General features: G+C 38.2%; 1 long non-coding RNA gene across 5 annotated transcripts in view; it reads left to right on the forward strand.

Annotated features, from left to right (window-relative positions):
* Positions 1–25,339, forward strand: part of LOC308069474 — a 462,044-nt gene that overhangs the window by 182,301 nt on the left and 254,404 nt on the right. For all 5 annotated transcript variants that reach the window (XR_013930396.1, XR_013930397.1, XR_013930398.1 and 2 more), the window contains exon 2: positions 1,153–1,309. This is a non-coding gene — a long non-coding RNA (uncharacterized lncRNA). The remainder of the gene's footprint in view (positions 1–1,152; positions 1,310–25,339) is intronic.

Below are 25,339 nucleotides of genomic sequence, written 5' to 3' on the forward strand. Positions count from 1 at the left end.
GATATCATAATTTATAGATTGTATTATGCAAAATATAAAGACAGTTATTTTGTTTCTTGAGCAAACCAGTATTTGCAGAAACTTCCATTCCAGTACTAAATGTTTAAAACTTGGAGTAGACTGATTTTTAGTAATTCGTTTTTAGATAATTTTTGTCTTCAACTACACAACCAATTGAAAAATACGTTGTTTAAAAGACAGTTATGATTTCTGTGTAATAAAATTACTTTTAATTGTGGATTTAAAAAACTGGCTGCTACAATAATGATCAGAAAATAGTGATGGCTGGGATCAGTGGGGAAAATTTAGTTAAGAATGAACGTGACTCCTGACAGCGAATAACCAGGCCTGCACTCAGCTACATAAGGAAGATGAGAAGAGCTGTCAGGGCAGTCAGGCTGAGCGTCATTCAAGAGCAACACAGAACTGGAAGTCAGGAGCAGCCCCAAGTTTTAATGCTTTGAGATCCAAGCAGTAGGCATCACCATCATGCTGTTCTTCACATTCTGCATGTGGTGGCAGTGAATTGGTTGGCTGCCTGTGAATGTACAGGCCTGAAGAATTAGCTGTAACAATGTTAAATGCCTCCCTTTCTTCAGTGGGTGTGCCTCTAGTGTTTACTAGATTGATTTGGGGATGGGCAAATTATTCTGGGGATAGCTGTAGATGTTAGCAGGTGTTTACACCCGTATTTGTCTGCTAAGAAAAATACCTACTTTTTCAGTTTTTACATTTGGGTATCTTCTGCTTGGGTGTGTCTGTTCAATTAGTCTTCAAAATTTCTCTTTAGAGAGCCAACTTAATCTGCAGTACATTGCTCTAATGTGCACTTGTTCCAAAGTCTTACTGTAGATTCCTACATAAGACTCAGTTAATGTTGGAACCTATGAGATTCCATGTTGATACCTTATCTTTGTAATAATTCTTTAGCTACTGTTCAATTCACAGTAAAATTAGACCCAATTTGCATAAGCTAAGTAGTGCTCAGCATCTTGCTTCATGTTATATCTGCTCTGGTCTCCTCACCAAATATTTTTGTAATAAATGTTGAACTAAGATGAGTATATTTGGTTTTAATTCTTACTTTTTCTGCAGTTGTTAGCTGTATAGGACTTTCTTCCTTAATTTTCCCATTTCTCCTTGTTTAATTAGGAAAAAAGCTCCACACTTATCATCCCTCCATCATCTGATACTCCACGTGCAATTCTTTCAGCATCTTAAGACCTTCAATAGAATTTTCTGATTTTGGAATGCAGTTACGCTTGCTTAAAAAGGAGTACTGAATTACACAGTCACCAAATACAAAATGGTGAGTAAAGAAATTACGTCATATTGTAAATTGATTTATACCCTGATCCTGTAGTAATTTACATATGTTCCGTCTAATCTTGGAAGGACAACCTGAAAAGATAATTTACTTGGCTTAGAAATTACTGGGAATAGGTTTATCTCTGTTAATTTTTTTCCAAAAAACAGTTTTAATCTAAAAGGCAAAACAGGATGGGAAAGTTAGTAATATTATGTTTTTTCACTGAGTATCTGTGTGCTCCCAGTTTGCTCATGACAGTTCTGTGTCCAATAAAGTAGCCAAAATGCTTTTTCTATTATATTTTTAAATCGTATTTGATTATTATCTTTTGCCATGAGCTATTTCTTATAATGGAATTTATTAATTTCAGATCCTGAAATAGGGTAAAAAGTTGAGGTAATTAAGCTAAAATACACAATTCATTGGTAAACTAGCTTGTTTCCTGTTCTTTTGATAGTAGTGTTTGCTTGTCACTGAGCTTCACTCTGGGCTTCCAGACACTCTGCTTTAGGATTTCTTTACTCCAGTATACAAAACTATATACAAGAGAGACATATTAGGAGTGATGCTGTAAGTTGGGAGTTTTAGTAATTTTCAGATTTACTTTTACATCTCTTTGATTTCTATTTAATCAATGTATCTTCTTGTATTTTGCTTGGGCTATATGTAACTTTAAAAACAGAAGCTTTAAAAGGTAAACAGTGGCGGGGAAAAACACTAGTTTGTTTTTTTTTTTTTTACAGAAAGCATGTAAGTCAATGAAAGTGAAAATTAATATTTTCTTAATGCAGAGACTAGGCAATGTATAGTTGATCTAAGTACTACAAAGTGGTAGCGATTGAAGTTAATATGTTTTAGCATTTGCTGCCAGAATTCCACACAGAAAATACTTGTAGTTCAGCAACAGAGAAACTATGTTTTGCTGTATGAGAAAGAATTAAATGACCGTACTAGCAAAGAAAGCAGTACTGAGAAAATAAACAAACTGTAAAATCTAAAAAATTTATTTTCAGGAATAAATTTCCACTTTTAACCTGTGTAAACCTATATTTAAGTCTCTAGAATATCTTATGAGAGGGCATTGATATAAAACTTCAGTTTCTCAACATTTATTGCAGTTTTTTCAAGCTCCTACCTTTTGTGGTTGTTGTTGTTTATTCACAATTCTGAGTTCACCCCTGGGAAAAAACCTCACATAACAACTTGGGAAATAGCTGACAGACTTCTTTGGTATTGGTTTAAGCAGAATGTTGCAGACTCTGAATAAGCTTGTAAAAAGGATGTTGTTTTTTACACCCCTTGATATACTAACATTTCTCTTTCTTACATTTTTTTATTTTTTTTTTAAGAATATCTGTATGGTACTAGTGCTTGCAGATTTGGGTCAGGTTGACGGTCTCATTCTTTTAGAGATATAAAAACTTACAAGGAAAAATCATTGTACATAATACTCACAGTTTTCAGAATTGGTACTGTGAAACATTTCCTCTGCTTCGTATCAGCCTCCAAAATAACAAACACAACTTCAACGTGATTTCAGAGTGTTCACCTGTTACACTAATATCCTGCTTTTCGTTAGATTGGACAAATAATGAATTATATTAAAATAGTAAGAAGCAACAAAGCTTTGGTTTTAATTTTGTTGTTACAGTCTGTTATTATGCAGGGACAGGTTTTAGAGATCTCTGTGCCTGTATTCAGTTTTTAACAGCACCAAATGGTGATGCTCAGTTCCAGTGGCTTTCAGCCTGTCGTGTTGCAGGAGATGTGGTCTCACTGTGTGTCCGCGTGTGGAGGGAAGAAGGCAGCAGAATGGTTCATGGTACAGTGTTCTGTGTTGTCCTGGTTTCAGCTGGGATGGAGTTAATTTTCTTCTTAGTAGCTGCTGCAGTGCTGTGTTTTGGATTTGGTGTGAGAACAATGTTGATAGCACACTGATGGTTTTGGTTGTCGCTAGGTAATGTTTATACCAAGTCAAGGACCTTTCAGTTTCTCAGGCCCTGCCAGCAAGAAGGCTGGAGGGGCACAAGAAGCTGGGAGGGGACACAGCCAGGACAGCTGGCCTGAACCAGCCAAAGGGATATTTCATATGATGGGATGTCATGGTTGGTATGTGAACTGGGGGAAGGGGTTGGCCAGGGCCTGCCCAGCACTGTTCGGGGACTGGCTGGGCATTGGTCAGTGGGTGGTGAGCAACTGTATTGTGCACCACTTGTTTTCTTTTCTCTCTTCCTTTGGATTTCACTACTTTCTCCTTCTCCCTCCTTTTCATTATAGCTGTTACTATTATTTTTACTGTTTTTATTTTATTTCAATTATTAAATGTTTTTTATCTCATGCCTAGAGTTTTACATTCCGTCCTGATTCTCCTCATCCTTCTGGGGGTAGAGAGTGAGCTAGCAGCTGTGTGGTACTTAGTTGCTGGCTGGGGTTAAACCACAATACGTGTCTTGAGTTCCTGTTCTCAGGATTTAGGAAGACTCCTGTCTCCACTTAGATCTTCATAAGCTGGAAATAGTATATTTTCCACCCCCTCTGCATTGCCTGTAAGTTGAGTCTAACTCCCTACCGTTTGTTCCCAGTTTCAAAGCTGCTGACTGGGAAGGAGCTGAGGCTGTATTTATACAATCTTTCATTTTCTTGCAGAGCTCTTTCTTACACGGAACTTTTCCTTCTCCCCTTGCCTTCCAGAGGCATTAATTTACCTTGAAAGGAATGGACTTCTCTTCAGCTTTTTTAGAGTTGATTTTTAATAAACTCATGGGTGTAAGTGAAACCAAACATCTTCAGTTTAATTGGGCAGATAATTCAGGATTGTGTTTGTAGTGCTGTGGTTAGCTGAAGGTTGGGTGTACTGTTAAATGGCATACTAGAATTACTTGGAAACAGACACTTCAAAGTTCTTTTGAGGTTTTTGTTGCACTGGGACTCTGTACAGGCAATACTGTTTGTCAGATGAGCAAGGTACTTGAGTATGCCAACTTGGAACAGTTTGAAAGCTTGAGAAATCTCAAACCATACCAGGCATGCAGTGTGTATCAAGGCAGTATAAACAAAGGCGACAATGACTGTTCCAAGACTGCTGATTTTGTCAAGTTCATTGCATATCTATGCCTGCACTTCAGATATGGTGCAGTGTTGCTTCCTGTGAAAAGCAGCCCTGTATCTGCACAGTTGCAAATAGCTTGATGTTACAGGGTGGATTTATGGAATATGTGAAAGCCTTTGTGGGGTCTGGTTTTCAGTTCGGTTTGGTTTTTTTTGACAGTATTATAGTTCAAACAAGACCAAGTCTAGAGTTGCTGGTCACATCTGTTGTAATAATGTGAGACATCCTTGAAGCATTACTAAGCAAAGAGGATTCCCCAGTAAGAAATCATGTAGTTCTGGTTATGTGCTGTACTGAAGGTGAGGAACATGTAGTCAACATTCATGATTAAAACCATGGCGTTTTCAACTGTAACTTGTACTGGAGCACTACGTGGGTTTTTTTCCATCTTCTAAGTCCCTTTAGTTTTCTGCTAAGATGTCTATGTTTCAACAGTTACTGCTAAGGAACACAAAAAAGGCAATAGTGGTACACGTCAAAGATTTGTCACGCATCAGAAATGGCAGAAACAACTTCAGTGGAGTTTTCCTGTTTGTTTGGGGTTTGTTTGGTTATTTTGTTACCTAAGATTACAGACAGGTTCAAGGGTTTGTCAGAGATGAAACTGAGGTAAGAAAATTTAATCACTGTGAGGAGGAGCAAGATGTGATTTCTTTCCAAATAGTCATCACTCAGTGGCACAGGCTGCTTGACACACAAATCAACAGAGTTAAGTGTTATGCAGAGCAAGCTGCTGTATGGTAGTCTGTTCTAATACATCAGTGGTGGAAAGATGGGGCCATTAACTGCTCTTAAATTGTGATCCCAAGATGAGTACTGATAGAACAGCAGGCTTAAAGGGTGACATCAAGTGTTCCTTGCACTTAGAGTTGGAATTCATAGTATCAGCTGGCTTCAGCATGTGATGATGTACTATAATCAATTTATACGTGATTTGTGTTCTGCACGTGGCTGTCTTAAAGTGTTTGCTTGAATGTCAGTTTAGCTAATCGTGTTTTAGTGTTACTGTGTTTCCTCTGCAATTTCTGGCATTTTCCAAATGCAGAACTCCTAATTCTGTGTCCATTCTGTTCAGAACCTGAGTTACTGATCTCCAGCTCAATGATGTAAAGTGGGATTTCCTGCAATGATTTGGCTTGCAAATCCTTTTTTATACAGCACCTGCACTTACAGGTTTAGATTGTTTCTTGATTTTCTTCAACTAAACGTTGTGAAATAGCCTTTCTGTTTATTAAAGTGGTATACAAACTGGTTGATCTCAGTCTTAGGTATTTAACAACGTTTTTTGACATTTCATTCAAGTTTTGCTATGTACGTTGTCCTGAGCTATGGAGAAAATAAACATTTAAAAGCTGCTTACTACTGAATTGTGAAGAAGTGAGCTTCAGGGTAAGAGTCATAGCAATAAATTCTTTTACCCACACAGTTCTTTAAAGCTACAAATGTTATTTTATGTTCTGAATCTAGGATAGTTATGGGATACAGTTGATCCTTTATAGTGTTGCTTTGATTTTTTATTATCTGCCTGTTGAGCTGTGGTTTGGTTTCGTAGCAATTATTTTCTATTAAAAATATTCCTTTGAGAATGGCTGTCTTGCCTGGAACTAACCCAAAGCATCACAGGTGGTATTAGGGGTTTTTGTTTGTTTGAGCAGACATAACAAGCTATTTTCTTGTGTTTTGGAGTTTCCTTGTGTTTTACTGTTTCAGAACTTATGAGTAATGCTATAGAAGTCCACAGTAAGGAAAGGTATTTGTTCCAATTTGTTAAAATTTTAAGAAATAGATGAAAAAAATAACAAATGGAACAAAGACGGAAAATCTGTTCTCTTTGCATATTCCTTTATTTTCTGATTCCTCAAAGACTGGGATAAATATTTACTTTTGATACCGGTAACTAGGTCAAAGCTTTCTGTGCTTGGCTAAATAGTAATGCCTGGCTTGTATTTGGAAACAGTCAAACTAAAGAAATCCTCTGCAAACAGTGTGGAAGTTCTGACTGGTGTATTCCATGCCGTTCAGTTTTTAATGTGTCTTCATTAAGTCATCTCTTAATTGTGGGTCTGCGTGACTTCCAAACCAAGGCTAAGCCTGACAGCAGCACTGTCAGGAAATTCTTCTCACACAAAATGTCCTGTCACAAAACTCTGTAGTAGGGCAGGTCTGGCCAGATGGAGCCCTTCCCTGCTGTAGTGTCTTTGGACCCTGCACTTCAACAGACAAAGTAATAATGAAATTGAGTCTGTGACGCCTGAATATAAACAGGTCTTTTCTCTTTCAGTTCTTTCACATTTGCCCTGTGATCTTCTGCCCCCAAGCAGCGCATTTTCCCAGCTGCGGGTACCCCATTGCACTGCATGATGCCCAGCCTCTCCATCATTTAAGCACTGAGATAGGAAGACATAAAAAAAGCAAGTTAAGTTGGGCACCATAAGTTACCCCATGTTTAACTTTCTGCCACCAACAGGGTGTCAAGAAGAACCTTGTTTCTGGTTGTCTGTCCCACCTTCGGCTTCTTGAGGTCATCCATTTTGATTGCTGTTGTCCCCAGGAAAGCCACCTCCCATTGCAGACTGGTTCAGCTTCTCAGTTATCAAGATGTTTGGCCCACACCCACTGTGGAATTATATGGCTTACTGTTAATTTCCTCGCATTTTCCTGACCCATCCTACCTGTTTGGAGCAACAATGGTGGGAAGGCAGGGAATTTTGCTCTATGTTAGAGTACAACTAGTGTTCTACTCACAACCTAAGGATGAGAACCAAGATTTAAACCTTGCATGTGGAGGTAGCAATAGTTGCCAACAGCTGATCTTCATTCCTCATGTGTCAGGAATCATATTGGGGTGAACACGTTTACTGTCAGCTTAGATTGTCTACTGAGGAAATGATCCATACTGGCTGTATGTGTGAGCTAAATGCAAAGAGAAATAATTTTATGGAAAAATAAGGCTATAATTTTCAGGGAATAGAGATCCTCTTTCTCTGGGCTATGTATTCGGTATCATGCCTTCTTGAAGGAACTCATGATTGTAGATATATGAAACTACAAGGAAAAGATGGGAAAAAAGAAACAGAAAAAAAATGAAGCACAGGAATAACAAAGGAAAATTAAATGTCCATCAAGTACAAATAGTGTGAATATTTATTTTTAAGAGAAAAGAAATAATGCTGATCAAGAAAATGTGGTAAATAAAAGGAGGGACAAAAACTGGACTGTGATATTATTTGTGTAAATTTGTTTGATAGAACTCTTAAGATTCATCCTCCAGAAGTGTCATGTATAATTTTTTTCTCTCTAGGTGGGGAGATTACATGTCACGGGATTGTATGGAGAGATAGTACAGAAAATATGATTGCCAGATGTGATTTTATAACTGAAATCCATATATCTGTGGCATATCAAATGTGGGATCAAACAGTGTAACATCATTATAATTTTAAAACATGTTTTAGAAAGACTTAAGTCTTTTGGCCTCTTGGGAGATAATTACAAAATTATCAAAAAGATTCTCTGGCAAGCTTAAGTAGGTCAAATCCATACTCCAGTTTGATACTACTTGAATTACTGAGAAACTTTGAAAAGGTTTCTGTACAGGACTGTCTGACTTGATAACCCTCTTGCTAAAGTCAATCAAATTTTGAATTATTCTGAAGAAACAAGAAACACCAATGCAGAAGAGTTGACAAAGTTATTTCATTATTTGCATTATCTATTCTGTTGTCTATAGAAATAGTTAAAATGGGAATTAAAATTTCTGGAAGTCTCAGTATTCCGTCAAGAAGTTGTGTTATATTCTTGCAAGATGATTTCTTGTCAAAGACTTTGTGCTAGGTAGAACAGAAGATAGCTTTGATTTCTCCCACAAATAATGAAAGATGGATTCCACGTCAGAGTTGTAGAACAAGGTAGGCTGCGGGGGAGCCAAAGGGTTGGGCAGCATCAGAGAAAAGGACTGACAGGCAGAAGATTACAGTCGTGGCCTGCCTAGAGCACTCAGTCTTGCTGGCCAAGAGCAGTTCAGTTTCTGTGTGATGTTTTTGGTTTAATCTGGAATAAGCATCAGTGAATGTAAAAAGATGCAAGACCCATCTGAGAGAAGACCGTTTTGGCACGAACCAGTAGGAATTAGGTAGTTGTGGCAGTATCCTGACAGAACGAGACAAGGAAGTTCCTCTTCTTTGTACGTTTGCATGTTAAGTATCTCCTGAACTCATGAAAAACACTTCTCAATTATAAACTCTTACTAATACTTTTTTTGTAATTAATCCTCAAGAATGCTCTAAACATTTGCTTCCAGATACGGACTTTGCTGAGCTGTTGGGAACATAGCAATGTATGTGGTCTAGCAGCATGTGCTGTGTGAATCCCAGGTGTCCTGATGTAAGATGTTAATGAGGAGGAAGAGAAGGGCTGCCTTATGCTGCCTATTGCAAGGCATCACTAAAAGTCTGAATAAGAGTTTTATCTTTAATAACGTGGGTAGTTTTCTCACATTCATAAATACAAAGATGAAAGGTCAGTTATTGAGTAAGCCCTTACTGATCCACAAAAGTAACCTTTACTTGTATTACTATGTTCACAGATTCTCAAATTACCTGCTTCAATACCATGATTTTTTTTTTTTAATCTTACTGTAAATTACTTCCCATGGAGAACCCAAGTAAAAATCTGAACTACAAAGCCAAATACTGTTTGTCTATTATGGAGCAAACCAATTGAAACTATCTGTGAAAAATAAACATTTTGAGGAACAACACATGCATTCTGTTTTCTTGATTGTTTGATAATTCCTTTTCATGTTATTGAAGATCCAGACTTCAAATGATCCCTGTATCTGTAACCAGAGACAGTTTTTTTTTCCAAAATAATGTAGTATTTATTTGCGTTTGTATTTTAGTAATATAAGAAGTAACAAACCCAGCTGTATTTTGATGAAAGTTATAGGATTCATAATTCAAAAAAGAACTTTCACTTGTAACCCAAACCATTCCTCAATGTTTAGGAGAAAAAACATTTCTCAATGATTAGGAGAGAAATATGGGATCTGCAAGACTTAAGTCTCAAAAGTTACTCTTCAGAGAAGAAATACACTTTAATTATGGAAAAAACCCCTGGTCTTACTCTAATTATTACATAAATCAAAAAATTTCCTATCTTGCCTACCCAACTGAGAAGCCAGCAGCAGTTAATAAGCTATGTGTAGATATAAATTAGTAATACAATTCAAATTAAATAATTTCTTTCATTTTTAATAGGAAATGTCATATTATGGAATCATTGCATTTTATAGTTTGTAAATTGAAGACATGTCAGATTGAACATGCTGTAAAGTAATATTGAAACTAAGTATTCTCATTAAATGTAACAGTGGGGAGGTGGCTTAGGGACTAAAGCACTCTATAAGGTAATGTCTAAGTTAACTCGTAAAAAAAAGAGCAGAAGTCCATTTCTTCACACATTTTGATATTTTATGAAAGCTTCATGTGGGAGCATATACATGAGATATATAGAAAAAAACTCATGAAGACTGCAGTTGCAATTAGGTTGAAATACACAGTTCATTTTTAGTATTTCGGACAGATAACCAGAATTAATGTTTCTGTGAACTATAACTGGTTGAATGTGAGATAAAATTTTAAGTGTATTATGCATTTATTCCATTATTTATGGAGTCATTGGAATAGTGTGAGGTATGCAGTTGAATACATTATAGATTGTTATCAGTAAAAAATAATGTTTGGCTATTGCTGTACATCTGTGTACATCTCCAACCTGTCCTTGTGCCAGTTGGATCCTCTTGTCATAGTAAGTAATACAAGAAATCCCAGTATGATCCTATTAGTTCTCATGCAACTGGTCAGGAGAATGAGGAAGGGGAATCCTGCCCTCCCCTGTCTGTCCCCTTCAGAGCTCCGTTTTGGTTTCACTTGGATTATGTCAGGTGCACCAGCCTGCCTTGGCTGTGAGCAGGAAAACCTTGTAGATGCAGGAGGTAAATTTTGGTGTCCAAAATGCCAGTGGGTGGCATGTAACTGTCTTACCTTAATGGCCGATATGGTTCAGGTCTGAATCCAGTTGATTTGAAAAGAAAGTAAATTACTTCAGGGTTTTCGAGAGAACACCTTCCTCCTGTGTGCTTCTAGTGTCCCCAGCTTACAGAAGGGTATGCATGTTGTCTTACAGATGCTACATACAGTGGTGTGATCCAGCCTTGTTAGAACAAGCTTCAGTTTTGCATTTTCCTTTTTACTCTGTGGGGATAGTGTATGTGGTGGTGGGGCTACACATAAGAGAGCTCTGTGTGTGTACATCGTGTCTGGTTCCCACTCCTTCCTTCTATCCCATCACATGCCGGTGGTTGTAGTAGTTCAGGTATTAGATGTTAGACCATTTGTAAATGCAGGAAAAGGCTCCTAGTTGTCTGAGTAGAAGCTTTCTGCATGTACAGAGAAGGAAAAGCAATGAAGTAGATGGAATTGGGCTGGGTTCAATTAAATTGGCTTCCAGTTTCCTTCAATTATTCTGTGTTTGGCTATGCAGAGAGCAGGGGTTCAAGAAGAATGAGTTCCCCATTTAGTGCTTTAAAGTCACTCAGTTTCTTCGTAACATAGATATGCTCATCTTTGCGAGGGAACATATTTGCTTTAAGCAGAGAGGCAAGCTAAGGAGAAGACCCTCTGCCAGCTGCAAAATTGCAAGTGATTTTAGGGTTCTGAATGAAACTCATTGGTCTCGGCAGGTAATAATCTGGGAGCCTAAGCAAGACTGTCAGCCCTGAAGATACAACATGTGAAGGCTTTTGAAGGTAACTGGAAGGAAATCACACGCAGTCTTTGAAGAATTACTTAGGAAAGTCAGCTGTTATAATGATGTGATTATGCACCTATTGCTGCCTCTGCAGTGGGAAAAACCTGTGCGGGGAACGATTTTTGCTTTTTTGTTGTATTTGTTGTAGTGAAGGTTAATGACTGTGCTGATCGCTGTGGGGTTTTGGGGCCTTTTTTTTTTTTTTTTCCCCTCATCAGTTCCCAGAGTTCATTTGATAAGATCTTGAGGGTTGTGAGGTGTGTATATTCCAAATAAATGCTCCAATGCTGCTCATATAGTCTGAAAAAATGCTGCTTTTAGATTGTCCTTCAGATATTTCTTCTTGAAAACTGCACAACTTTGGTTATGAAACTGCAATAGCAGGTCTAGGCGAGGCAGGCCTATGTGAGGGACACATCCATCCATCCCATATGAAGGATGCATCCATGTTATTGGAGACTCAGTGATTACAAAAGACTGAATGAAGGATTCTTGCTCAGTGAACACTTGGTCTCTCCACAGAGTAGTCATTACAGGCAACAGGTTAATTGCAGTACCCAATGCAGACTTTTTCTGTTTGTCTTGGTTTGTGGCTAGACTGCTGTTTTGGATTCCGAGTAGATGATAAATCTAAAATTCAGTTTGTTTGACATTGAGCTTCCAGCCCTGAAATCATGAGTGCCTTTAGTGAGGGGGATGTTCCCTTGAGTGAGTGTCACTTCAGGATATTAGGGCATTTGAGTACTGTTACTGCAGATTTAGGTGCTGTTCCTTGTTCTTACATTCTTGAGCGTGGGAGGGCTGTTGATATGCTCTGGAGCACTGCAAGCATTAGATGTCCTGTTTTCAAAGTTTCAACTTTCAAGATTAATTGAAAAAGTTCTTGAAATGTCTAATTATCTAGTCCATTCTTTCCTTCTTCTTTTCCCTTTATAGGATAAGGGAGAGGACAGCAGTATAATTGGAGATTAAGGACAGTGAAGCTGGCTTTGTTTGAAACAGAAGAGTATACAATATTGCTGTCATTGATGCATACGCAAATGCATTTAGTCTAAGATCTGTGTCATAGTGTATCTGCTTAATATGCCTGATGCATACACCTATTGAAGCAAGGCCTTATTTTCAAGTCTTTTTTTTTTTTTTTTTTTTTTTTGTCCCTTCTGGCAGCTGAGTTCCATTTGTGTGTTGAAGGAACCCAAACCCTCTCATTTCCAGGTTTAATCAATGACATTCAATTTGTTGGGTTTTTTCTCCCTTGTTGACAGACTTGCCAAGATCGATTTCAAAGTGTTAAGTCATAGGGGTAATCTCAGAATTGGAGACCCAGAAAAAAATTATTGTAATATATAAAATAATTGAGAGAATGCACGTAGAAGCATGAATTCCTATTTCTCATTTTAAATACCTCATTAACCTATAGTCCTCTGTTCCTTCTCCTTTTTTTCTCCACACAAATGAATCCAGTTGGAGAGCATGTACAAGTATTTTATTAATGGTAAAAAATTAGCTTCTGATTTAGCTTCTGAAATTAGATCAGTATTGTTAGCCTTCAGTAGTGAATAATCATTCTATAGCTGTGGAATTTTTATTGTAGTCTTGCTTTCTGATTTTTGAGCACTTCAAGTATCTTCTTGTATTTAAGAGTTCTATAAGTTGATGCATAAGTGTTAGAGTACATTACACAAAGCTTCCTGATGTCCCTTCTCTAAAAATGATCAAAACACTGACAGCTCTTTTAGAGGGATAGGTCATTCTACAGTGGCAGAAGTGTTTGCCTATAATTTGGCTCAAGTGAGTAAGTCTATGCTAGCTTTTGTACCAGTAGGTATTCACATTGAATTGCTCAACTCATTTTGAACAAAAACGTTGCATATTTTAAAGTAAGATTATGACATAGAATTTAGTGACATTACACCTGTGAGTATTTGATCCCACATGGAAGATCTGTAAAACTAAGATGCCATGTTTCTAATAAATTATTTTCAATCTTGCTTACTGTACAGAATTATTTTCCTCAAGACGACTATGACATTTTTTTAATCTTTGTATTAACAAAAAAAATACTTCCTGAAAATGTTGTAAAGCCTTAAAGGTGATTTTGAAGCGACTTTGTTTTTGTAATCACCTGGAGTACTTTCAGGATCTGCCTTCAGGAGAGATGATTTTCAAGAAATAGTATAGATTATATTGAGCTTCTGTTATAGAAAAGCCTCCACTCAGAAGGGATATTTTTGCACAAAGTTAACTTATATTTGAGAAATAATCCTCCTGTGGAGTGTGGAGAAACAGAAGATACGGTAAATTGCTGCTACGTATCTCACTTCGGTACTTAACTCTTTGCAAAAGTGTATGTAAATACAGAATTTTTTCTCCCATCGGTACAAAAACTTACACTGGTGTCAGACTGCAGTACAGCTGGTGGACAGGGGGACATGTTGGCAATATAGTTAAAAAAAAGTTGAATCACTCTAAAGAACCATTTTATTAATTCTTATTACCCCTGTCTAAATATTTATGTATTAATTGGTTATCTGGAGTTCCCTTATAGTTAGTGCACAGAATAGATACTTCTGGGACGTAATGTGTCATCCCATGCCCTCTATCTAAATAAGTAATATATGTTGGACTTCAGAAGTGTCATAGTCTATTAATGCAGGTGTAAATGTCTGCACTGCAGGCTTTTAAAATCAGGTGAGATTAGCCTGTAGTTTTGAATAGGGATGTATTGTACAGTGCTGTGCCCTTTAGGTCTGTGTTGAGTCTTGTGGTGGCTGAACCAGTGTTGCCAGGTGCAGTGAGGCATGTGCTACAGTAATGGTGGCACAAAATACTATTATCATTAGCTGCACTGGGATGCTTTTTTATTTTTTATTTTTACCTCCATTTTTTATTATCCTCAGTGGATAAGAAGCGTTTAGTTTGCCCAATTAGGTGATTAAATCTTTCTTGATGTGCAAATATCTGTGTTTGGTACCTTAAAGCATAGCTTTTAGCTGAGCCATACGGACTATATATATAGTGTTCTGTGACTTTTGTATGTGATATTTTTACACAGTTATTTTAATAGCTCAAGAAAAAACAGAAGTTAATGCTTCCCTTCGTGCATTTTCAAGTCTCTCATTAATTAGAAAAACTAATTACTTTTTCCGTTACAGTAATGGTGATATTTTTGAATCAAAGGGCATTGCATTTAACACAATTATAATTATGTGAATCAAGACCAGAGAGGTTAAAGATTAGCTTCACATGGTTGCTATGGATTCTATTGCATTTAAAATGTCTGTTGGCTGTGGGAACTTTTTTTATGTTAAGGGGGTAAATATTAAAAGCAGTGTGCTTTATCGTTATGCATTTTCTTAGTTTAATCATCTTAGACCTTGCCAAGATCTCACTAAGCTTGGTGCAGTTTTCTTTGAGAATCAGTCACTCCTTTGAACCTAGATGCATGGACACAAATATCCACAGTTGCTACTATGAAATGATCGTCGGTACTCGGTTGGTTTTTTTCTGTTTGCAGCTAGGTTGGCTGACAAAACTGGAGCGCCGTTGTTGTTAATATAAGAAGAAGGTAGCCTCATTTCTCTTTCCCAAACACTGCAGGAGTTTTTTTTCTCGTGATAATAAAGGCTAATATTCATAGCCCATAACTTAGTATGGGGGACTAGATGAGATCTTGCCTCCCTCTGTCAGGATAGACCAGGGAAATGAGGGCAGCATTTGAATGGTCTCCTTCCTTTTCAAAGTGGGAAGATTCTGGAAGGAGAATGTTTCCTGGCTTGGAATTCAAACACGACGATCTGACTGTGTCCATACTGGCATGTAGTAGGATACTTCAGGATTAGACCTGTTTGTGGAGTAAAGCGGTTGGTGCTGAGGACCCAGCATGCACAGTGTTTTGGGGAGGTGTGCTTTGGGCTACCACTGCTGTGGCCCCTTGGACTGAATTGGCATCATCAGGAGATGAAGCATGTCTGGTTTACGTACCTCCCAAGTAAGTTCAGGTCGTGCATTCTGAGCCCTCTCCCTCGGCTGAACTGAATGCAGTAAGCAGGGCACTTAGGAGATTCTCCTCAAACCACAATCCTATCTGAACTAAAATGGTAGGACAGATGCACTATGTATATCCAGACAAGGGAGAAGTTTTGAAACTCTCCATTCCTAGCAGAAATTTTATGGCAGAAAGATTGCTTCTGAACTGCTTCCAAGGTTTCTTTTAAAATTTTCTGTATTTAAGCAGCTGTGCTTTAGGCTGAGCTGGATGGAAGCAAGTTAAATGGCCTAGTGGGAAAAGCAGCACAGAACTGCAGTCTGGAGCAACAAACAAGGGAAAACCTGTGTCAAATGAGATCACAGAAGTGACAGCTTTATTCCTGAGATGCTTTAGTGTACAACAGACCTTAAAAAGTGGACAAAGAAGAGATAAGGACAGACAAATATATCAGTTATAGACTCAGTCAGTAGCTACAAGGATGTGCAGTGTGACTTAATCAGAGCTTGAACTCTCTGGAGCTGAAATTTACCGAAGGAATGGGTGGGGTGAATGCGTGGAAAAGCACTGGTTGTTCTGAGATTTGGGGGTTGAGCGGGGTTGGGTTTTTGGGGTTGGGGATTTTTTTTGTTTGTTTGTTTTGATTGTTCTGTTTGGGGTTTTTTAAGGGTTGAAATCTATTTAAAAAACAAGAATGATCTCAACTGAGCCCTTTTTTTTCTGAGTAAAACAAGAACTGTGTCACCTCCCATCCAAAGTGCTGCAGGTATAGGAGCTTCTCTTTAAGTTGGATTGGTCAGCCACTGAACACTCAGCAGTATTTTCAATCTCTCTCTATGACCTTCTCGGGTTTTTTATTTGCTTGCGTGACTGTTCTGGGTGAAAACTTTCAGTACCCCATTGCAAAGGGTTGCAGAGCTTGCCTAATGACTGCTGATTTCTTAGAGTTGCCTTTTGGTATTGTTCCTTCACTGTTTTTCAGGGGACAGAGTATGTAAATGGAGAGGCATTGCTTCTTCCTCTTTTCTTGCTTTTCTGTGAACCGAAGTACTGTAACGTGTGAATTACACCAGTCTGAGTTCTCATTGGTATGCACAGACAGGCTGGAAAAGGGCCTCATGGTCTTCTGGCCCACGGCTGATTATTGATCAGTCAAGGCTAGTTAGTCATAGAAGTGGTACCGCTCACCACTAAGTTGCAACTTATTTGGAATGATAAAAATATGTCAGCATTTTAGCACCAAGAAACTACACAATTGTAATAAGGGTGTTTGCTGTGTAAATTCAGGTGTGTCATATCCAGCTGTGATAACAATTGCAGGAAAAAGCTTGACGCTCTGGTGCCTGGTTTATAAACTGTGCAGTTCACTCGATATGATATAAATGTTGATTAATTAGGAGGAAAAAGTAGTAGGTATTAATGACTCTAGAAACAGAAATGCAGTCCATCTATATATTAATTGACCTTTTTATTAATTAATTGACATATTTTGTATTTGTCTGGCATGCTGCTTTAGGACTCCATTAAGTGAAAGCTCGTGTGTATATATATATATATATATAAAAAATAAAAGTCTATAGTCTTTACTGGGTAAGGTACAGGACTGGAGATTCAAAAATAAGGGCACTTCTTTGCCATGGACTCCTATGTGGCTTTACTTTCTGAAAGAATCCATTCTGTTTAAGTCAGTAGCAGTGGATCTCACTTAACTGCAGCATTTTTAAAAGTTGGATACCTGACCTAAACTGCCCCTCTGGGTCCTCTTTATAATCAACAGGGAGAGGCTGGTGCATGCGGAGAGTAATGAATCATACTCCTAAGACAGAATTGTGTTTGATTGTGGAGGCCTCCGCAACCACCTTAGACCAGACAACATTTAAATCACTGCAGTTAGGAGAGATGAATGTTTCCCACAGTCTTTCTGTGGACTTTTAAGTGGCTTGAAATCAGGTACGTGCACTCTCTCAGTTTTTCCGCGTTTCTATACATGGGAAGATAAACTTTTTATCACAGGAATGCAGTGAAAGTAACTTAAAAAATAAATACAAGTTGTTCAGATAGGCTTGGCTTTGGCTTATGAAGAAAATATTAAATCAGAAAATGGGGGAAACAGCAAGCCTTGTTCATGTACTGTTTACTTGCTGAAGTACTGTAATGTATGTCAGAGCACAAGAAAGAAAGAAAACAAAGCTGGGTAGGGCTAATAAATACATGGGCTAATAACACAGAACCAAGCTGCCAGGTGCCTTTTTACATAGCATGCTTGAGGCAGACATGAGGATCTCAGAATGTCTAACCAAGCTTTGTTGTTTTGTTTTTTTCCTTCTCAGTTCGCTATCAGTTTTCAGCACCAGGCTATGTTCCCAGGAGCTTGCATTTGAAAATGTAATAATTTTACTCACATGCCCCTTTTCAGGTGCAAAATGGATTAAAGTCTTTATTAAGCTTATGCACTAGAAGAGTAGCTCTAGTAGGAAATCTGCAGATGATCCAAAATAAGTTTTTCACTTAGTGGTTAACTGCTTGTTGCTCACTTTGTGATAGCTTTTCACAAATTCATACTCATTAAATAAAGCCTAGCTCTTAGTGCTGGTTTTTCCATCTTCTCTTCAAGTCAGTTATTCCATTATGAAGAACAAATGCTACCTAATGCACAGTTCTGAAAAGAATGGCTTAATTAGAAAGGAGGGACCGTGATTACACTGTTTCTTAACTTGCTTAGTAATGATAGTGTTCCATATAGCACTGAATTTGATGTTTTTGTTCATCAATTTTTTAAGAGCTCGGTCCTTTTTCTGATTCTTGTCATACTGTTCTTAGTTGTTTTAAGCTGAAGAGAAGAAATATGTAGCTTGAAACCCTTAGGAAATAATGGTGCTCAGGGGCATCTTTCATAATTTTAAAGTGTCCTTGTAGTCTATATTTTATATTTAATTTTATTATTTTTTCCTGGGATTATTATTAAAAATATTAGCTCAGCTTCCTAAAATCTACTTTAAGGCAACGGTTAGCTATGTAATGGGCAGGCACAGAAAATCTCTTTGGAAACATTTTCTTTCCATGTAGGTAAGCTCTGTAATAGCAGTGTGTTATGCACAGTACAGTATATTCACTTGAGCTGGATGTCCATGCGTGTGTGAAGGGGTAATAGGAAAGTGAAACAAGTTCACCTGGTACAGTTCCAACAGCAAAGGAAAATGCAGTATGGGCCTGATTCAGAAGAGAATACTTGAGGGTTTTGATGTTATTAAACAAAATGAGAGAATTTTAATTTAATTAGATTAACATCCCATGTAAACGGTGCTTGTGTGATGGGACATACCAAAATGTAATACAGATGCCCAGAAACTTACTGGTTCTAGCTGGAAGAGAAGGAACAACTCTATCAAAGCATATAGTAGACTTGTAATGCATAGAAGGAAGGCTGGGGTTTAATACTTTTCTTGTATGTGGATAGATAAAACATGAATACTACAATTATTTTTCTGCAAATCTGTAGTTGTATTTTACATGAAACCTATAGTCATAAAGATTATATGTGTGTGTGTGTGTGGAATATTTTTGCTTAATAACAGTGGGGATCTAAAGTAAAATAGATTTTCTTGGGGGGTGGTAGAGTGGGGTGGAAATCTGATGGGCTTTTTAAATAGAATTGAAAATTAGTATTTTGCAGTGGAGAAAATGGAAGCGCAACACAGATGGGACCACAAGGCACCACTCAGGAAAAATTCAGTGAAAACAGGGAGTTTGAAAACTCTTCTGGATTTCATCATCATTTTTTTTTTCCGTGTGAGATGGGAAATAAAATAGATAGATTATTAGCTTACAGGCTGATAATAAAACATCCAAAGCAGATGGTAAGAATGATAAAGAAAAAGAGAAGGTTTATGCATAGCTCATTAGCCACAGTTTGTAATTTGTTTGCAGATTTTTATGAGAAACTCCGCAACAAATAAAAGTCCAAGTTAAAAAATCAGACAGAATTTAAGGAGGCTAAAATCAGCCTAATTAAGGCAAATATAGAATTACACAGTAGACTCAGAAAACTTGTTTTTTTACAGTAAAAGTAAATGTTTATCAGTTTCTTGCAAGCCTCACAGGTAGTGAGAAGATTTTAGTTGCTTAGTCTTTAACGTATAAACAGAACCTAATGGTTCTCTTAGAAAGTTATCATGACAGGACTAAATGTGTGAATTTAAGGGAAAGTGATTTTATTTTACAGTATTTCCAAATAGATTTCTTTTCCCCATTCTTATTCATTCTTTCATTGATATAATTTCCTAACACTCACAAGCGTTTGAACAGATGTGCCCAAGTGGCCTGCCTGGGACTCAGTTGTGTGTGACAGGGAGAGGAAGAGACGCTGGTGGCTAAGTCCTTGTGTCTCTGGTTCTCCTGGGCTGGCAGCGCCGGCCACTTACCAGTGCTTGGGAGTCAGTAGCTGATACAGCGTGGTGCTTTGCTTCAGGATTTTGCTTTCTTCCATCTCCCTACATCTTAGGTTTCTTATTTGCAGTATGTGTCTTTTTTGCTTGTTGGAAAAGGAATAGTGTCTGTGATGTGCTCTGCTAGGTTTGGCCATCCTTCTGTTAGGATGCTGAGTCTTCTGCTGGCAATCATCAGTGCTGTGCTCTGGCCAGAGTGCAGACTTTTTGGTCTTAACATGAACACATTCCTCAGCTGTACTGCTGGATAGGCAGTTCTTCATTATCAATACAGGTTTTTCTTTTAACCCTGGTTCTGTTATTTCTTGAGGTGCTTTTGTACATTTGTTTCCATTCATATTTCATTCATCATAATATTTTTCTTACAGTTCTCTATGATTTGCATGCAGCAGTGTTTGTGGTGAGGTGATGTATGCAAGTTGCTATGTTTGCAATATAAGAAAAAAACAAGAGCAATGCTGAGAAGAAATGCAATGAGCAATGGGACCGGTCTATTCCTTTTAGGCCATGTGAATCAGGTGAGCAAGATGAGAAACTAAAGGCAAAAAGTCATTGTGTGAGAGAGATTGATTCTGCAGGAATTATACAGTGGTCCTGACTCTTTGTACTTGCTTTTCCTTGGATTCAGTGATGATGTCTCCGTCAATTTGTAGATACATACAAAATACAATAAAAGCCTAAGACTTTTCCCCAAGAAAAGGAGTTTTGTTGTGTATTCTTTGCTCAGCATAAATTTATCACTAGGAAGTTAACACAACCTTGTGCCCTGCAAGAATTCTCTTCCAAGGCAAGCCTTTTCATTTCTCTGCCAGAAGACTCTTGTACTCAACTGCCATCTGAGTAGTATCACAGTGTTATTTGTCAAGGCTTCCCTTTTATGATGAACACGTGTCCTGTTGAACAATGGTTTTTTGCATTGGCTCTGTTTATCAGTTGCATCATTTAGGAATTATTTCACAGAAGTTGCTGTAGCCACTTAAATACTTAGGTGTAAATGCAAAGGCCAAATCAAACACTGTAGGAGTTCCCCTCCAGCTGGGGGATTTACCTGCAGCTTACTTGGGAGCTGTGCAAACAGCTCCTTTGTCAGTTCACCTGGTAAATAGAGAAGCCTTGAAGGAAAGGTAAGTACTGTGCTGAGGCTGACAACTTTCCAATGGCGGGTGCTGGGTATTCTTCACCTAAATCAGAGGTGAAGTGTGCTGTCAGGAACCCATCAGGAGCTGGAAGCTGCTGCCCTTCAAAAAAAATGAGGTGTTACCTGTGTTGTAATTGGTGATATCTTGTGTTTGGAGGATTCAGATTTTGATTTGGAGGACAGGGCCCAACTCTCGCTTGCCTTTCTTGGGGTGCTGTGCCTCCCCCCCAGCTCTGGGTGCCTACCCAGCTGTCTGCATCAGCTCCACAGTGTGCAGTTCCAAATCTGCTCTAGATCTCTTCCTAGAATCTGTGTTGTGGGGCCTCATGCCATAGTGCAACGAATAAAAGAAGCACCTGAAGTGACACTGCAAGTTTTTTGAACGTAGCTCTGATTATTTGTTCCCTCTCAGCTGAAATCATTCACTGTGTTTGAGCTCAATGAACTTCTACTTTAGGAATGACCAAAACTGTATTTTGCTGAATGCTTCATGAAAACCCTTGCCCCATATAATTATACTTGGTACATCTGCTAGAGAGTAGGGGTTCTTTCTGCTGTATTCAAATGGGAAGGAAAGGTTTGCATCTCAATTTAAAGGCAGTATTCTGCTTTTATTCTTACCAGAGTAGTGTTGTACTTCCATCTCTCTCCATGCCAGTAAGCTAAAATATCAAAGTCTTTACGGTGGTGCCAGAAACGAAGGTCTTGTGATAAGCTATCCATTGTTGTCTTAATTTAGAAGGAAATACTGGGACAGGATGTGTAACAATATGCACATTATATGGAACAAGGTTAATTTATGTATTTGCAAGGAATAAGAGGGTGACAAGTGTACTCCTGGGTTACATCTCCAGAACCTCTATTTACTCTGAGTCAAAACTAAGCAGTTAAAAAGATTAGTTTGAATTGACCACTGGATTGACATGGAAAAAAACACATTCTGGTAAAATAGGAATGTGTAGGAACTGCTGTCTCAAATGGATTTGTTTGAAGCTCTCAAACTCATAAGCAATTTTACAAATGTAAGGTAAAAAGTATGCGTCTATCACACAGAACACTTTAAACTGGAAATAATAACCAAAATCTTCAATTCCCCTGAAAGGCAGGAAAATTGTAGGTAGAATTAAACAGCCAAATAATTCAGTACATTTTTTTTTTCTTTTAATTAAGACAATGCTATATTCCTCTTGTTATTTTCCTGTTGATAGTGCCATAGTAACACAGTTGTTAGGCAGGAGTGCATAAATTCCCATCTTTGTGGTAAGGGGGACGTTACAGGAGCATTGAAATGGGGTGGTGCAGGTGAAAGTGCGGGAGGTTGCACTTGTTCCCCTTCTGCCATAATACTTACTGACTTTTCCTGGTGGATACCTGTTGTCATAGCAGCTGGCATTAGGCATAATCCACAGAATGGGTTTGTAATAGCATAGCACAATATGTCACACTTTGCCTGTGACCTGAGTGCCAAACTGAGAAGTGATTCAGGTCACCCAAGAGAAGGCATCAAGGTTTGTGTTCCCGTTGTCTTGCTGGCTTGCTTCTTGACCAGAGCTCAGCTTCCAGGTGTGGTGCGGTGACCTGTATTGTGATAGAATGTACCCAGGCTGGAGGTTAATGTTGGTATTCTTCATTAGTGATTTCATTGCTGATAGTGGGCAATCACCGTAGCTGTAACGTGCAGTAAATGCCATGAATGTTCCTAGAAGAGGTGCCACAATATGTAATCCTTCTGAACAGGGCTGAAATCAGGTGTGTGGTGGCACTTGCAAGGCATTCAGAGTATGTCTTGTTTGTTATTCTGCTGTGTACTGTGGAGAAAATCCCTCTCAGATGCCTTCAGTGAGCCTCTGCATATTCTGTCGATAGAGAATGTGCTTAGAAAACTGTATCTGATAGAGCATGATTATAATTCTCTTTCAGCTGTCACCTGATAAACCTTTTTATATGTGCCAGCAAAAACACAGGTTATATAGTACTGTACATATTTACTGTTAATATTTTTTGCTGCTTCATTGTTTCTTAAAAGCAGATCAGTGTACAAGATTTGCATTATTTTGGATGAGAGGCTTAGCAATATAAAAAATTCAAATATTGATATAATCCTTGATAAGATCTGTGAGGAGTGGTAATTCTCTCTAATGCTGTCTTAATTTTGCAGGAGAGAAAATACAACTTGCTCTTAATGAAACTTATCAACAGTCTGCAAACTAGTTGTTTAATCAACATGACACAAAATCACCTTCACAATTACCTTTGATTATAAGAGGTATCATTGTTCACGAGTGATGTTGTATTTTTTTTCTTGAAAACACTTTTAAATGTTGAGTACTGCAGGATTTGTATCACATACCTTAAGTTCAGTGACATATACAAAGTCAAATCACTAGACTGTTGCTGTAATGGTATGCTTCTTAAATGAGTGCATTGTTCTGCAGCGATTAAAATCAGTCTTCTGAAATTATCCCCTTTATAAGCTGCTGTAATGGTTTCTTCTTTGTTGTTCATCACACCTATAAATATCTTCCCATTTCTAATTGCCAGGAGGTTTAGGTTCTGTGACGACTTTCTCTCTCTTTTTTTTATTTTCTTCGGGGTTTTTCTCCTGAAGATATATTAAGCCTCCAGCTCTTGAAGTTGGCTTCAATTTACACTTTGGTTCCTGAAACGGTTTGATAAATCATTCTCCGCAGATGTTGTCTGCTTTAATTGCTTAATTTTCCAACTAATGGATCAAAACTTGAATGGTTTTCTAACCCAAGGGGGGAGAAAACCCCATACACACAGGATAACTAAAGTCAGCTTGTGGAAGGATTGAGAGTGCTCACCTTTTCTTTCTAATCAGTTTCTGCAGTTCACTCAGGGCTGAGGCCTTGAGAGCTGTTTAGAAAGGCAAAATGTGAGCAGTGAAAACTGGGGGCAGGAAACACTCCAGTAGAAGATGGGTGGTTCTAAACGAGGGGGAAAGTGACCTAACTGAAACTGAGATGCCAATGCATATGTGGGCAATCAGGTGGCCACCAACAGAAGAGCCTACAGTTTCACAGGGACACAGCTCTCATTCTGCTTTAAGGGGGCATGTTTGCCAGTTCAAGATGTAGAGGTGCCACAGGAGCCTGACAAGGCAGGAGAAAGCTCTGCTTTTCTAAACACAGCTGGACCTTCATAGACCCCAAGGCAAGATGTGAGCTAGAAACACAGACATTGGCCTTTGAGGGTGTTTTGACAGTGAGGGCTTTGCTGTGAATTCCTTGCAGTGAGGCAGTGGGACTGTCTCCCTCCTCACTTTGTTTTTCTTGGTCTTTGTCTAGTGAGAGCGAGCATGCATGCTGCTGTGCTCAGACCTACTGGGATTCAGGCAAGAATACAGCCTGCTGGCTCAGACATTAGGAGATGATTTTCCTCTGCAGTGTAGGTATGAAAAAGCCAGTGTGGGTAAAGTTTTTGGAAAAAAATCAAGTATTTCAAAGCCATCAGGCATGTGAAACCAAAGTGAGCTCTCAACTTGAAATCCCAAATAATGCTTTCTGAAATCCACTGGAAGAAAAATTGGAAAAGAAAGTTGGGGGAGGGGGATTTCTAAATGGAGTGGTTTGTTCCTGGTGGTGGCCCTATTATGCAGCTGCAGTAAGCTCAGGGGGTTAAAACCAGCCTTCTCTGACTAATTAGGCTGTAAATCTTGTCTGTAATCTCTGTGGGTTAGACAGGCTGTGCTCTTAATTCTGGCTCCTAAATTAGATGCCTGAAGTCAGAAAACATGAGAACTTCATGAACACAACTGAAGTCCTCTCACAGTACCCTGTATAAGTAGAGATCTTCCAAGAGACCCTTGGATGACTCATAATGTTTGCTGCTTTCTTTCCTGGCTTTATTTGCTGTTTTGTTAAAAACACAAGGCTACATGTCCTGTTAGCTGTAATTTCCAGGCAAGGAAATGCTCATTTAGCCTGAGTTATGTTAAAACTTGTCTTATATTTTATTTGGGTTTCTGGGTATTATTTATTATCAATTTATTTTGCTTTGTCTTTCTTTTTTTTTCATACTATATGGGCCTAAGTTAAATTAGATATTAAAAATTCACTTCAGTAGTTTAGCAGATGCTTGCTTATTTGCTTGCTCACTGGAAGGGAAACGTGGTTGCAAAGAACCAGGGATGCCTTTTTAAACGAATAGGGCAAGGATCAGCTTTTGAAAATAAGCCTTTGCTACAGGGAGCCAATCTTTTTTGAGGGAAGAAGAGCATATGTTTTTGTAGGTATGTTTTCTGCAAAGGCAGAAAAAGCTTGCCACGATAGCATAGTGAAGAATATCCAGGCATCTGTATTTTTTCTCAATTTTTTACGTTTTTTTCCCAAGAGTTCAAATGTTTTTAATTATTAGGCAAAACTTCTGTCAAAAACACATCTTTAAACCAAACCCATAGTATCCTACTAGTGTGCAAGGTATTGCTTAATTCTTTCTGGTAGTCTTTGCTCAAGTGACTGCCATTTAAAAATATTTTCTAAGGTAACCAAACCTGAAACAAACCTCTGACAGCTTTTAC

The sequence above is a fragment of the Falco punctatus genome (assembly GCF_963210335.1).
Source record: "Falco punctatus genome assembly, chromosome: 9".
Taxonomy (NCBI): domain Eukaryota; kingdom Metazoa; phylum Chordata; class Aves; order Falconiformes; family Falconidae; genus Falco; species Falco punctatus.